Genomic DNA, 15,104 nt, shown 5'->3' with positions numbered 1-15,104 from the left:
ATGGACAAGGCTCTCCACCCAGAGCTCCGCATGCTTGCCTGCATTGTTCTGTTTGAGACAAAGCCCCCAATGGGCCTGGTGATTACTTTAGCTAGCATTCTGAAAACAGAGAAAAATCTGCATGTGGCTAGCTTCACCTACTCTCACATGAAGTCCCTGACCAGGAACACCGCCCCTGACTTTGCCTCAGTGTAAGAGCACTCTTTCACCTTTACATGTCATTACATCTCTCTCAATATCTATGGAATCAGATTTAATAACATAGTTGCTATTCCTTCATTTTAGTGCTGCTGCCTGCAATGTTGCTGTCAAGATGCTCAGCACCAAATGTAGAAGATTGAGCTACCACTTCAGTCAAGCCATCCACCTGGATGCCTATTCCAGTAAGGTCCTCCTCTTATCTTCCTTGGCTTGCAACGACTGGCCCATTAGCATCATTCACTAAACATCAACAAAGTCAATCATTAACAGTCATTTTTCCCCATTTTAAAGATCCCCTGAGATTGGTGCTGCTGCCAGTGCTTTCTACATCAACGATGCTGACACCCTTTTCCCCAGAACTGTCGTGGCCAAAGCTCGCACCTACTTTGCTGGAGCAGCTGCTGATGTTCTTGAGGTAAAGGCGTTTTTTCAAAGTTCCTTGAAATTATAATGATTGAGAACATTTAAAACACTTTTTAACTGTCCAAGCTTAATGTTTGCGCCTTAGGTTGGAGTGAGAACTGAGGGAATCCAGGAGGCTCTTCTGAAATTACCCCCAGCTCCTGAGAATGCTGACAGGATCACCAAGATGAGGTGTGTCATTAAGGCTGTAAGTATCAACAATCACTATGTTACACATTTATCTTAAATTGCTTCAATCCCTGTGGATTGTTAAAATTAAATTGATCAATCAGGTTTGCTTTACTGATCTATTCACAGCTGTCTGACTGGAGGTCCCTAGCCACAAGAAAGCCCCTAGCCTCTATATATGTGAAGTTCTTTGGACAGGAAATTGCCTCATCGATCAGGCACTTCAGGTACAACAGATGATATAACTTAATAGTCTCCAAAAGTATTCATAAAACATTCACAGTTGATGGACAAACCAGCTAAACCTAATAATATCCCACAGCTTGCCAACAGTCCTTCTGCACGCGCTTTGGTAAAAAATGCCTTGAAGGCACTGTTGGCTGGAGCAACTTTCCAGTATGTTAAAGCCCTGCTGGCTGCAGAGGTGCGTCGCATCTTCCCCACCGCTGTTGGTTTGCCCATGGAGCTCAGTTACTACACTGCTGCTGTCGCTAAAGCATACGTCAAAGGTAACTATATCATAATAGTTCTTGCTTAGTAATTAGTAGTTCTTCGCTAGATCTCTGATCTCCCATATTACATTTAACATTACATTTAAGTCATTTAGCAGACGCTCTTATCCAGAGCGACTTACAAATTGGTGCATTCACCTTATGACATCCAGTGGAACAGCCACTTTACAATAGTGCATCTAAATATTTTAAGGGGGGGTGAGAAGGATTACTTTATCCTATCCTAAGTATTCCTTAAAGAGGTAGGGTTTCAGGTGTCTCCGGAAGGTGGTGATTGACTCCGCTGTCCTGGCGTCGTGAGGGAGTTTGTTCCACCATTGGGGAGCCAGAGCAGCGAACAGTTTTGACTGGGCTGAGCGGGAACTGTACTTCCTCAGTGGTAGGGAGGCGAGCAGGCCAGAGGTGGATGAACGCAGTGCCCTTATTTGGGTGTAGGGCCTGATCAGAGCCTGGAGGTACTGAGGTGCCGTTCCCCTCACAGCTCCGTAGGCAAGCACCATGGTCTTGTAGCGGATGCGAACTTCAACTGGAAGCCAGTGGAGAGAGCGGAGGAGCGGGGTGACGTGAGAGAACTTGGGAAGGTTGAACACTAGACGGGCTGCGGCGTTCTGGATGAGTTGTAGGGGTTTAATAGCACAGGCAGGGAGCCCAGCCAACAGCGAGTTGCAGTAATCCAGACGGGAGATGACAAGTGCCTGGATTAGGACCTGCGCCGCTTCCTGTGTGAGGCAGGGTCGTACTCTGCGGATGTTGTAGAGCATGAACCTACAGGAACGGGCCACCGCCTTGATGTTAGTTGAGAACGACAGGGTGTTGTCCAGGATCACGCCAAGGTTCTTAGCGCTCTGGGAGGAGGACACAATGGAGTTGTCAACCGTGATGGCGAGATCATGGAACGGGCAGTCCTTCCCGGGAGGAAGAGCAGCTCCGTCTTGCCGAAGTTCAGCTTGAGGTGGTGATCCGTCATCCACACTGATATGTCTGCCAGACATGCAGAGATGCGATTCGCCACCTGGTCATCAGAAGGGGAAAGGAGAAGATTAATTGTGTGTCGTCTGCATAGCAATGATAGGAGAGACCATGTGAGGTTATGACAGAGCCAAGTGACTTGGTGTATAGCGAGAATAGGAGAGGGCCTAGAACAGAGCCCTGGGGGACACCAGTGGTGAGAGCGCGTGGTGAGGAGACAGATTCTCGCCACGCCACCTGGTAGGAGCGACCTGTCAGGTAGGACGCAATCCAAGCGTGGGCCGCGCCAGAGATGATTCGCTCTGGATAAGAGCGTCTGCTAAATGACTTAAATGTAAATGTTAAATGTAGATGCCCAACTCGGAGAGGGTGGAGAGGAGGATCTGATGGTTCACAGTATCGAAGGCAGCCGATAGGTCTAGAAGGATGAGAACAGAGGAGAGAGAGTTAGCTTTAGCGGTGCGGAGCGCCTCCGTGATACAGAGAAGAGCAGTCTCAGTTGAATGACTAGTCTTGAAACCTGACTGATTTGGATCAAGAAGGTCATTCTGAGAGAGATAGCGGGAGAGCTGACCAAGGACGGCACGTTCAAGAGTTTTGGAGAGAAAAGAAAGAAGGGATACTGGTCTGTAGTTGTTAACATCGGAGGGATCGAGTGTAGGTTTTTTCAGAAGGGGTGCAACTCTCGCTCTCTTGAAGACGGAAGGGACGTAGCCAGCGGTCAGGGATAAGTTGATGAGCGAGGTGAGGTAAGGGAGAAGGTCTCCGGAAATGGTCTGGAGAAGAGAGGAGGGGATAGGGTCGAGCGGGCAGGTTGTTGGGCGGCCGGCCGTCACAAGACGCGAGATTTCATCTGGAGAGAGAGGGAGAAAGAGGTCAGAGCACAGGGTAGGGCAGTGTGAGCAGAACCAGCAGTGTCGTTTGACTTAGCAAACGAGGATCGGATGTCGTCGACCTTCTTTTGAAAATGGTTGACGAAGTCATCTGCAGAGAGGGAGGAGGGGGGGGAGGATTCAGGAGGGAGGAGAAGGTGGCAAAGAGCTTCCTAGGGTTAGAGGCAGATGCTTGGAATTTAGAGTGGTAGAAAGTGGTTTTAGCAGCAGAGACAGAGGAGGAAAATGTAGAGAGGAGGGAGCGAAAGGATGCCAGGTCCGCAGGGAGGCGAGTTTTCCTCCATTTCCACTCGGCTGCCCGGAGCCCTGTTCTGTGAGCTCGCAATGAGTCGTCAAGCCACGGAGCGGGAGGGGGAGGACCGAGCCGGCCTGGAAGATAGGGGACATAGAGAGTCAAAGGATGCAGAAAGGGAGGAGAGGAGCGTTGAGGAGGCAGAATCAGGAGATAGGTTGGAGAAGGTTTGAGCAGAGGGAAGAGATGATAGGATGGAAGAGGAGAGAGTAGCGGGGGAGAGAGAGCGAAGGTTGGGACGGCGCGATACCATCCGAGTAGGGGCAGTGTGGGAAGTGTTGGATGAGAGCGAGAGGGAAAAGGATACAAGGTAGTGGTCGGAGACTTGGAGGGGAGTTGCAATGAGGTTAGTGGAAGAACAGCATCTAGTAAAGATGAGGTCGAGCGTATTGCCTGCCTTGTGAGTAGGGGGGGAATGTGAGAGGGTGAGGTCAAAAGAGGAGAGGAGTGGAAAGAAGGAGGCAGAGAGGAATGAGTCAAAGGTAGACGTGGGGAGGTTAAAGTCGCCCAGAACTGTGAGAGGTGAGCCGTCCTCAGGAAAGGAGCTTATCAATGCATCAAGCTCATTGATGAACTCTCCGAGGGGACCTGGAGGCCATATGAATGTGCTTGTATCTTTTAGTTCCCGCTCTAGATCCAGCAAATCAGAGAGCAGCAGCTTTTCCAGCTCCTCCAGCTCCCGCATCTCCAAGGTAAGGCTACTGTTTCTCACAAAACTCTTTGAGTCAGATATTGAGTTGACAAACAAGGCACAGACTTGTTGCAAACATACATAGATGTTAAAAATGTGAAGAGAATTTATTGAATGTATTGGTATTTTTACCCAAATAGCCTTATGGCCCCGACCAGCTTTACGACCCCAACGTCCGCAAATTCCAAAAGAATCACAAGGTACAATATTGAGGAATTTTCATCTACGGGATGTTTGACAAAAATAAATGTTTGGATGAAAGTTTTTCCGTAAATACCCTGGGTTTTGCTGTTTGTTTGCAGGACTCTCAAGCCACCTCCAATGTCATCTCCAGAAGCCAGAGCAGTGCCTCTAGCTTCCATGCCATTTACAATCAGGTGACACTTCACCATTATAACTTGAGTCAAGATTATCATCTCTTTCATTGTGTGCCATTGGGAGAGAGAGCAGAGATGAATTAAGATTTAAAATGTGTTTCTCTTCTCAGGACAAATTCCTTGGCAATAAACTTGCCCCTAAGGTGATCATCCTCTTCCGTTTAGTGAGAACTGACCATAAGATAGAGGGATAGAGAGGAGAGGCGAAACGGATCAGAGGACCAATATGCGGCGTGGTAAGTGTCCATGGTTCTTTTTAATACGTTAAGGTACACATGAACAACTGACTACCTCACCCTCTCACCTTCCCCCCCTACTCACAAGGCAGGCAATACGCTCGACCTCATCTTTACTAGATGCTGTTCTTCCACTAACCTCATTGCAACTCCCCTCCAAGTCTCCAACCACTACCTTGTATCCTTTTCCCTCTCGCTCTCATCCAACACCTCCCACACTGCCCCTACTCAGATGGTATCGTGCAGTCCCAACCTTCGCTCTCTCTCCCCCGCTACTCTCTCCTCTTCCATCCTATCATCTCTTCCCTCTGCTCAAACCTTCTCCAACCTATCTCCTGATTCTACCTCCTCAACACTCCTCTCCTCCCTCTCTGCATCCTTTGACTCTCTATGTCCCCTATCCTCCAGGCCGGCTCGGTCCTCCCCTCCCGCTCCGTGGCTCGATGACTCATTGCGAGCTCACAGAACAGGGCTCCGGGCAGCCGAGCGGAAATGGAGGAAAACTCGCCTCCCTGCGGACCTGGCATCCTTTCACTCCCTCCTCTCTACATTTTCCTCCTCTGTCTCTGCTGCTAAAGCCACTTTCTACCACTCTAAATTCCAAGCATCTGCCTCTAACCCTAGGAAGCTCTTTGCCACCTTCTCCTCCCTCCTGAATCCCCCCTCCTCCCTCTCTGCAGATGACTTCGTCAACCATTTTCCTGAAAAGAAGGTCGACGACATCCGATCCTCGTTTGCTAAGTCAAACGACACCGCTGGTTCTGCTCACACTGCCCTACCCTGTGCTCTGACCTCTTTCTCCTCTCTCTCCAGATGAAATCTCGCGTCTTGTGACGGCCGGCCGCCCAACAACCTGCCCGCTTGACCCTATCCCCTCCTCTCTTCTCCAGACCATTTCCGGAGACCTTCTCCCTTACCTCACCTCGCTCATCAACTCATCCCTGACCGCTGGCTACGTCCCTTCCGTCTTCAAGAGAGCGAGAGTTGCACCCCTTCTGAAAAAACCTACACTCGATCCCTCCGATGTCAACAATTACAGACCAGTATCCCTTCTTTCTTTTCTCTCCAAAACTCTTGAACGTGCCGTCCTTGGCCAGCTCTCCCGCTATCTCTCTCTGAATGACCTTCTTGATCCAAATCAGTCAGGTTTCAAGACTAGTCATTCAACTGAGACTGCTCTCCTCTGTATCACGGAGGCGCTCCGCACTGCTAAAGCTAACTCTCTCTCCTCTGCTCTCATCCTTCTAGATCTATCGGCTGCCTTCGATACTGTGAACCATCAGATCCTCCTCTCCACCCTCTCCGAGTTGGGCATCTCCGGCGCGGCCCACGCTTGATTGCGTCCTACCTGACAGGTCGCTCCTACCAGGTGGCGTGGCGGGAATCTGTCTCCTCACCACGCGCTCTCACCACTGGTGTCCCCCAGGGCTCTGTTCTAGGCCCTCTCCTATTCTCGCTATACACCAAGTCACTTGGCTCTGTCATAACCTCACATGGTCTCTCCTATCATTGCTATGCAGACGACACACAATTAATCTTCTCCTTTCCCCCTTCTGATGACCAGGTGGCGAATCGCATCTCTGCATGTCTGGCAGACATATCAGTGTGGATGACGGATCACCACCTCAAGCTGAACCTCGGCAAGACGGAGCTGCTCTTCCTCCCGGGGAAGGACTGCCCGTTCCATGATCTCGCCATCACGGTTGACAACTCCATTGTGTCCTCCTCCCAGAGCGCTAAGAACCTTGGCGTGATCCTGGACAACACCCTGTCGTTCTCAACCAACATCAAGGGGTGGCCCGTTCCTGAAGGTTCATGCTCTACAACATCCGCAGAGTACGACCCTGCCTCACACAGGAAGCGGCGCAGGTCCTAATCCTGGCACTTGTCATCTCCCGTCTGGATTACTGCAACTCGCTGTTGGCTGGGCTCCCTGCCTGTGCCATTAAACCCCTTCAACTCATCCAGAACGCCGCAGCCCGTCTGGTGTTCAACCTTCCCAAGTTCTCTCACGTCACCCCGCTCCTCCGTTCTCTCCACTGGCTTCCAGTTGAAGCTCGCATCCGCTACAAGACCATGGTGCTTGCCTACGGAGCTGTGAGGGGAATGTGGACTGGGACATGTTTCGTATTGCGTCAGATGGGAATATTGACGAATACGCTGATTCGGTGTGCGAGTTCATTAGAACGTGCGTCGAAGATGTCGTTCCCATAGCAACGATAAAAACATTCCCTAACCAGAAACCGTGGATTGATGGCAGCATTCGCGTGAAACTGAAAGCGCGAACCACTGCTTTTAATCAGGGCAAGGTGTCTGGCAACATGACTGAATACAAACAGTGCAGCTATTCCCTCCGTAAGGCTATCAAACAAGCTAAGCGTCAGTACAGAGACAAAGTGGAATCTCAATTCAATGGCTCAGACACAAGAGGCATGTGGCAGGGTCTACAGTCAATCACGGACTACAAGATGAAATCCAGCCCAGTCACGGACCAGGATGTCTTGCTCCCAGGCAGACTAAATAACTTTTTTGCCCGCTTTGAGGACAATACAGTGCCACTGACACGGCCTGCAACGGAAACATGCAGTCTCTCCTTCACTGCAGCCGAGGTGAGTAAGACATTTAAACGTGTTAACCCTCGCAAGGCTGCAGGCCCAGACGGCATCCCCAGCCGCGCCCTCCGAGCATGCGCAGACCAGCTGGCCGGTGTGTTTACGGACATATTCAATCAATCCCTATACCAGTCTGCTGTTCCCACATGCTTCAAGAGGGCCACCATTGTTCCTGTTCCCAAGAAAGCTAAGGTAACTGAGCTAAACGACTACCGCCCCGTAGCACTCACTTCCGTCATCATGAAGTGCTTTGAGAGACTAGTCAAGGACCATATCACCTCCACCCTACCTGACACCCTAGACCCACTCCAATTTGCTTACCGCCCAAATAGGTCCACAGACGATGCAATCTCAACCACACTGCACACTGCCCTAACCCACCTGGACAAGAGGAATACCTATGTGAGAATGCTGTTCATCGACTACAGCTCGGCATTCAACACCATAGTACCCTCCAAGCTCGTCATCAAGCTCGAGACCCTGGGTCTCGACCCCGCCCTGTGCAACTGGGTACTGGACTTCCTGACGGGCCGCCCCCAGGTGGTGAGGGTAGGCAACAACATCTCCTCCCCGCTGATCCTCAACACGGGGCCCCACAAGGGTGCATTCTGAGCCCTCTCCTGTACTCCCTGTTCACCCACGACTGCGTGGCCACGCACGCCTCCAACTCAATCATCAAGTTTGCGGACGACACAACAGTGGTAGGCTTGATTACCAACAACGACGAGACGGCCTACAGGGAGGAGGTGAGGGCCCTTGGAGTGTGGTGTCAGGAAAATAACCTCACACTCAACGTCAACAAAACTAAGGAGATGATTGTGGACTTCAGGAAACAGCAGAGGGAACACCCCCTATCCACATCGATGGAACAGTAGTGGAGAGGGTAGCTAGTTTTAAGTTCCTCGGCATACACATCACAGACAAACTGAATTGGTCCACTCACACTGACAGCGTCGTGAAGAAGGCGCAGCAGCGCCTATTCAACCTCAGGAGGCTGAAGAAATTCGGCTTGTCACCAAAAGCACTCACAAACTTCTACAGATGCACAATCGAGAGCATCCTGGCGGGCTGTATCACCGCCTGGTACGGCAACTGCTCCGCCCTCAACCGTAAGGCTCTCCAGAGGGTAGTGAGGACTGCACAACGCATCACCGGGGCAAACTACCTGCCCTCCAGGACACCTACACCACCCGTTGTTACAGGAATGCCATAAAGATCATCAAGGACATCAACCACCCGAACCACTGCCTGTTCACCCCGCTATCATCCAGAAGGCGAGGTCAGTACAGGTGCATCAAAGCTGGGACCGAGAGACTGAAAAACAGCTTCTATCTCAAGGCCATCAGACTGTTAAATAGCCACCACTAACATTGAGTGGCTGCTGCCAACACACTGTCATTGACACTGACCCAACTCCAGCCATTTTAATAATGGAAATTGATGGGAAATGATGTAAATATATCACTAGCCACTTTAAACATGCTACCTTATATAATGTTACTTACCCTACATTATTCATCTCATATGCATATGTATATACTGTACTCTACAACATCGACTGCATCCTTATGTAACACATGTATCACTAGCCACTTTAACTATGCCACTTTGTTTACTTTGTCTACACACTCATCTCATATGTATATACTGTACTCGATACCATCTACTGTATGCTGCTCTGTACCATCACTCATTCATATATCCTTATGTACATGTTCCTTATCCCCTTACACTGTGTATAAGACAGTAGTGTTGGAATTGTTAGTTAGATTACTTGTTGGTTATCACTGCATTGTCGGAACTAGAAGCACAAGCATTTCGCTACACTCGCATTAACATCTGCTAACCATGTGTATGTGACAAATAAAATTTGATTTGATTTGATTTGATTTTGATTTGAATGGCACCTCAGTACCTCCAGGCTCTGATCAGGCCCTACACCCAAACAAGGGCACTGCGTTCATCCACCTCTGGCCTGCTCGCCTCCCTACCACTGAGGAAGTACAGCTCCCGCTCAGCCCAGTGAAAACTGTTCGCTGCTCTGGCCCCCCCAATGGTGGAACAAACTCCCTCACGACGCCAGGACAGCGGAGTCAATCACCACCTTCAGGAGACACCTGAAACCCCACCTCTTTAAGGAATACCTAGGATAGGATAAGTAATCCCTCTCACCCCCCCCCTTTAAGATTTAGATGCACTATTGTAAAGTGACTGTTCCACTGGATGTCATAAGGTGAATGCAACAATTTGTAAGTCGCTCTGGATAAGAGCGTCTGCTAAATGACTTAAATGTAAATGTCTTAAATGTGAAAATTCAAAACAGTCCTATCTGGTGCAAACACAGAGACAGGAACAATCACCCACAAACACACAGTGAAACCCAGGCTACCTAAGTATGATTCTCAATCAGAGACAACTAATGACACCTGCCTCTGATTGAGAACCATACTAGGCCGAAACATAGAAATACCCAAAACCTAGAAAAACAAACATAGACTGCCCACCCAACTCACGCCCTGACCATACTAACTAAATACAAAACACAGGAAATAACGGTCAGAACGTGACAGTACCCCCCCCCCCAAAGGTGCGGACTTCAGCCGCAAAACCTTGACCTATAGGGGAGGGTCTGGGTGGGCGTCTGTCCGCGGTGGCGGCTCTGGCGCGGGACGCTGACCCCACTTCCCCATTGTCTTAGTCCGCCTTATTGTCCGCCTCCGTGGCTTTCTCACCATGGCAACCCCTCTCAATGACCACGCTGGACAGAGGGGCAACTCGGGACAGAGGGGCAGAAACTCTGGGCCGAGGAGCAGCTCGGGACAGAGGGGCAGGGGCTCTGGCGCCTGTGGGCTGAGGGGCTCTGGCGCCTCAGACTCCGGCCGCAGCGCCGGACAGGCGGGAGACTCCGGCAGCGGCACCGGACAGGCGGGAGACTCCGGCAGCGGCGCCGGACAGGCGGGACCACCTGCAGGGAGGAGACAGAGAGACAGCCTGGTACGTGGGGCTGCCACAGGAACCACCAGGCTGGGGAGACCTTCAGGTGGCTTGGTGTTAGGAGGAGCCTGAAGGACCAGGCTGTGGGGGAGCACTGTAGCTCTGGTGCTCAACCTTGGCACCACTTCCCCAGGCTGGACAACTACTCTAGCCCGGACCCTCCAGAGTGCAGGCACAGGTTGAACCGGGCTGTGGGTAAGCACGGGAGATCTAGTGCTTACTACATGCACCTCTCCCTTAGGCTCCACTCCCACATTTGCCCGGCACGAGCGGAGCGCAGGCAGAGGACGCACTGCACCCTCCCAGCGCCCTGAAGACACAGCACGCAGAGCCGGCGCAGGATAACCTGGACCAAAACTGCGTACCGGCGACCAGACCCGCTGAGCAGACACCATACGCCCTGGCTCAATGCCCACACTCGCATGGCACTTTCGGGGGGCTGCCCTATCACGCACCGGGCTATGGGCACGCACTGGCGACACCATGCGCTTAACCGCATAACACGGTGCCTGACCAGTAATGCGCTGCTTATCATAAGTATGAGGCATAAGCTCAGGTCTGCTACCTGGCTTAGTACCACAACTCGTGTGCACCCCCCCAAAAAAAATTTGGGGGCTGCCCCTCGTACCTGTCGCGCTGCCGTGCTGCCTCCTCATATCGCCGCCGCTCAGCTTTCGCTGCCTCCAGCTCTGCTTTGGGGCGGCGATATTCCCCAGCCTGTGCCCAGGGTCCCTCTCCATTCAGTATCTCCTCCCATGTCCAGGAGTCCTGTGATGCTGGCCTCTGTTGTTGATGCTGCTGCTGTCGTCGCTGTCCTTTACCACGCCACTTGGTCCTTGGTGGGTGGGTGATTCTGTAATGAATTTCCTCCTCTTCTTCCGAAGAGGAGAGGCGAAACGGATCAGAGGACCAATAAGCGGCGTGGTAAGTGTCCATGGTTCTTTTTAATACGTTAAGGTACACATGAACAACTAACTACAAAAAAACAAGAAATGTGAAAACTCAAAACAGTCCTATCTGGTGCAAACACAGAGACAGGAACAATCACCCACAAACACACAGTGAAACCCAGGCTACCTAAGTATGATTCTCAATCAGAGACAACTAATGACACCTGCCTCTGATTGAGAACCATACTAGGCCGAAACATAGAAATACCCAAAACATTGAAAAACAAACATAGACTGCCCACCCAACTCACGCCCTGACCATACTATACTGGTCCTTCTGTAGCTCAGTTGGTAGAACATGGCGCTTGTAACGCCAGAGTAGTGGGTTCGATCCCCGGGACCACCCATATGTAGAATGTATGCACACATGACTGTAAGTCGCTTTGGATAAAAGCGTCTGCTAAATGGCATATATTATTATTATTATACTAACTAAATACAAACACAGGAAATAACGGTCAGAACATGACAATACCAAGTTACTGCTTACTTGAACAAAGCTACTTCCAGACTGCAGATCATTATGGCTGTCCTTGATGACATCTGGAAACTATGTGCTGATGGTGTTCTGCTCAGCAAACACAAAGTCACTGTAAGATCAAATATCTTGTAAATGGTGCGACAATATACGTTTTCTGATCGTTTTTTTAATGTCATTTTTTAATGTTTAGGTTGTCCCGTGTGTAGCAATAACATCTAAGGTATACTAAAAAAATGTACACTTTATTTTGTTCTCCTAATTAGGCCATGATTGCTTGGGGTGCAGAGTGCAAGGATTATAACACCTTTATCACTGCTGAGACTGGTCTTGTTGGCCCAAGCCCTGCAGTTCATCTGATGTTGTCTTGGGACAGACTCCCCAAGGTTCCCAAGGCTGTTTGGCGCTATGTTAGGATGTACGGTTACTCATTTGTTATTTACTAGTGATAGCTGAATAATGTTACAGAACAAATCAAGAACAACTTCTGATTTGTGTAACCTTGTCTCTTCTAGCGTGTCTGAATTCATCCCTGGGTACATCCCATATTACCTGGCTGACTTGGTTCCACTGCAAAAAGACAGAAATAGTGAGAAACAGATTCAATTCACTGTGGTTGCAACATCTGAAAGGACCCTGGATGTCATTCTGAAAACACCCAAGGTGAGGAACATTGTTTTTCCCACAATAGCATTTTCTGCTGTTTTATTTCTCCAGACTTCTCTTCTTGGTTGACTGTTTCTGATTTGTGTATCTAAATCACAGATGACACTGTATAAACTGGGTGTGAACCTCCCCTGTTCTCTGCCCATTGAGTTTATGACTGATCTTTCTCCCTTTGATGACAACATTGTTAACCAAATCCACTACTTGTTTTCTGAAGTCAACGCAGGTAAGCAGAAACATTTAAAAAACTAAAAAACAAAACAATGTCACAGTACAACGTTAAAAAAGGACAGGAAGGTATAAATTAACACTATTGTTTTCCAGTTAAATGTAGCATGTCCAGAGACACATTGACAACATTCAACAACAGGAAGTACAAGATCAAGATGCCGCTCTCCTGCTACCAAGTTTTGGCTCAGGATTGCACCATAGAGCTCAAATTCATGGTTCTGCTGAAGAAGGATCACGCATCTGAACAAAACCACATCAATGTGAAAATCTCTGACATGTGAGTATTGTTTTAGAAAACAATTGCTTTTGACACAAATATATTTCTTAGTTCCATCAATAACAATGTATGAAATATTATCTTTGACACTTCCAGTGATGTTGACCTGTACCCTGACGACAATGATGTGATAGTGAAGGTCAATGGAATGGAAATTTCCAAAGACAACCTCCCATACGAGGACCCCTCAGGTTTCTCATGCTCCTTCAACCTTATTTATCAACATCACAATAACTAGAATAATCTAATGTACTGCTGTAATAAGATAATAGAAAATGGCCTCATCCATAAACTACATCATTGTTTATTTTCTTGCCTAAGGTTCTATCAAGATCAAACAGAAGGGTGAAGGTGTGTCTCTCTATGCCCCAAGCCATGGTCTCCAAAAAGTCTACTTTGATAAGTACTCATGGAAGGTGATTGGAATCTTACGTCATAATATCAATAATACTGTATCATTAAATGTATGAATAGCGTATTACTTGTTTAAACCTGTTAGTCCTATAGGGGCAGTATTTCATTTTTGGATAAAAACACGTGCCCGTTTTAAGCGCAATATTTTGTCACGAAAAGATGCTCGACTATGCTTGGAATTGATAGTTTTGGAAAGAAGACACTCTGACGTTTCCAGAACTGCAAAGATTTTCACTGTGAGTGCCTTAGAACTAAAGCTACAGGCAAAACCAAGATGGTTGAGCGACCAGGAAATGAACAGGATTTTTGAGGGTACGTTTTCCATGATCGCCTTATATGGCTGTGAATGCGACAGGAATGAACGGACACTTTCTAGCGTTTCCCCAAGGTGTCTGCAGCATTGTGACGTATTTGTAGGCATATCATTGGAAGATTGACCATAAGAGACTACATTTACCAGGGGTCCCGCACGGTGTCTGTGTGGAAATTGGTGCGCAAAAGTCACCTACCAGTATTTTTCCATCCGAATCAGAGAAGAATGCAGGCTTCTAGGACTGGCATTTCAATGAAGAGATATATGACAAAACACCTTGAGGATTGATTCAAACAAAGTTTTCCATGTTTCAGTCGATATTATGGAGTTAATTCGGAAAAAAGTTCGACGTGTAGGTGACTGAATTTTCGGTTAGTTTCGGTAGCCAAATGCATAGTAACAAAACGGAACGTTGTGTCCTACACAAGCATCTTTCAGGAAAAACTGGACATCTGCTATGTAACTGAGAGTCTCCTCATTGAAACATCTGAAGTTCTTCAAAGGTAAATTATTTTATTTGATCCCTTTGCTGGTTTTTGTGAATATGTTGCGTGCTAAATGCTAACGCTAAATGCTAAGCTAGCTATCACCACTCTTACACAAATTATTGATTTTCTCTGGTTCTAAAGCATATTTTGAAAATCTGAGACGACAGGATTGTTAAGAAAATGATAAGCTTGAGAGCAGGTATATTTATTTCATTTCATTTGCGATTTTTAGAAATCGCTAATGTTGCGTTATGGTAATGAGCTTGAGGCTGTAGTCACGATCCCGCATGCGGGATGGGGCGGACTAAGAGGTTTTAAAGGGTAGTAATACATAAGCTACAGTTGTTCTAAATTGTTGTGTGACTTTGGCACTCAGATTAAAGTTGTGGACTGGATGAAGGGACAGACCTGTGGACTCTGTGGAAAGGCTGATGGCGAAAACAGACAGGAGTACCGTACACCCAGTGGCCGCCTGACCAAGAGCTCAGTCAGCTTTGCCCATTCCTGGGTGCTTCCTTCTGATAGCTGCCGTGATGCATCTGGTAAGTCTTAGCCTACCGCTTATGCTGCATTACAAATGTCAGTTCATTTAGTTAACATATTATTGCTGTACCTCTCTATGTCAGAATGTCTCATGAAGCTTGAGTCTGTGAAGCTGGAGAAGCAGCCCCATCACCATTGGTTTCCACTGCCTGCCCGTTGGTGAGTCTATAATGGACAACTGTTTTACTGAAGACACCATACTGTTCTGATGTATCCAATAAATACTGATCTGCAGTTCCTCATTTCTTTCTTTCCTATTACAGATTCCAACCTGAACCGCTCTGAAGGTCTGAGCAGCATCTATGAGAAGAGTGTGGACCTGATGGAGAAGGCAGAAGCCCATGTGGCCTGTCGCTGCTCTGAGCAGTGCATTTAG

The 15,104-nt window shown here is 48.5% G+C and overlaps 1 pseudogene; it reads left to right on the top strand.

The window, feature by feature from the left end:
* LOC124038680 lies at positions 1-15,104 on the top strand (annotated as a pseudogene).

This window comes from Oncorhynchus gorbuscha, linkage group LG06, assembly GCF_021184085.1.
Source record: "Oncorhynchus gorbuscha isolate QuinsamMale2020 ecotype Even-year linkage group LG06, OgorEven_v1.0, whole genome shotgun sequence".
NCBI lineage: Eukaryota > Metazoa > Chordata > Actinopteri > Salmoniformes > Salmonidae > Oncorhynchus > Oncorhynchus gorbuscha.
This window is presented reverse-complemented; position numbering and strand designations above follow the sequence as displayed.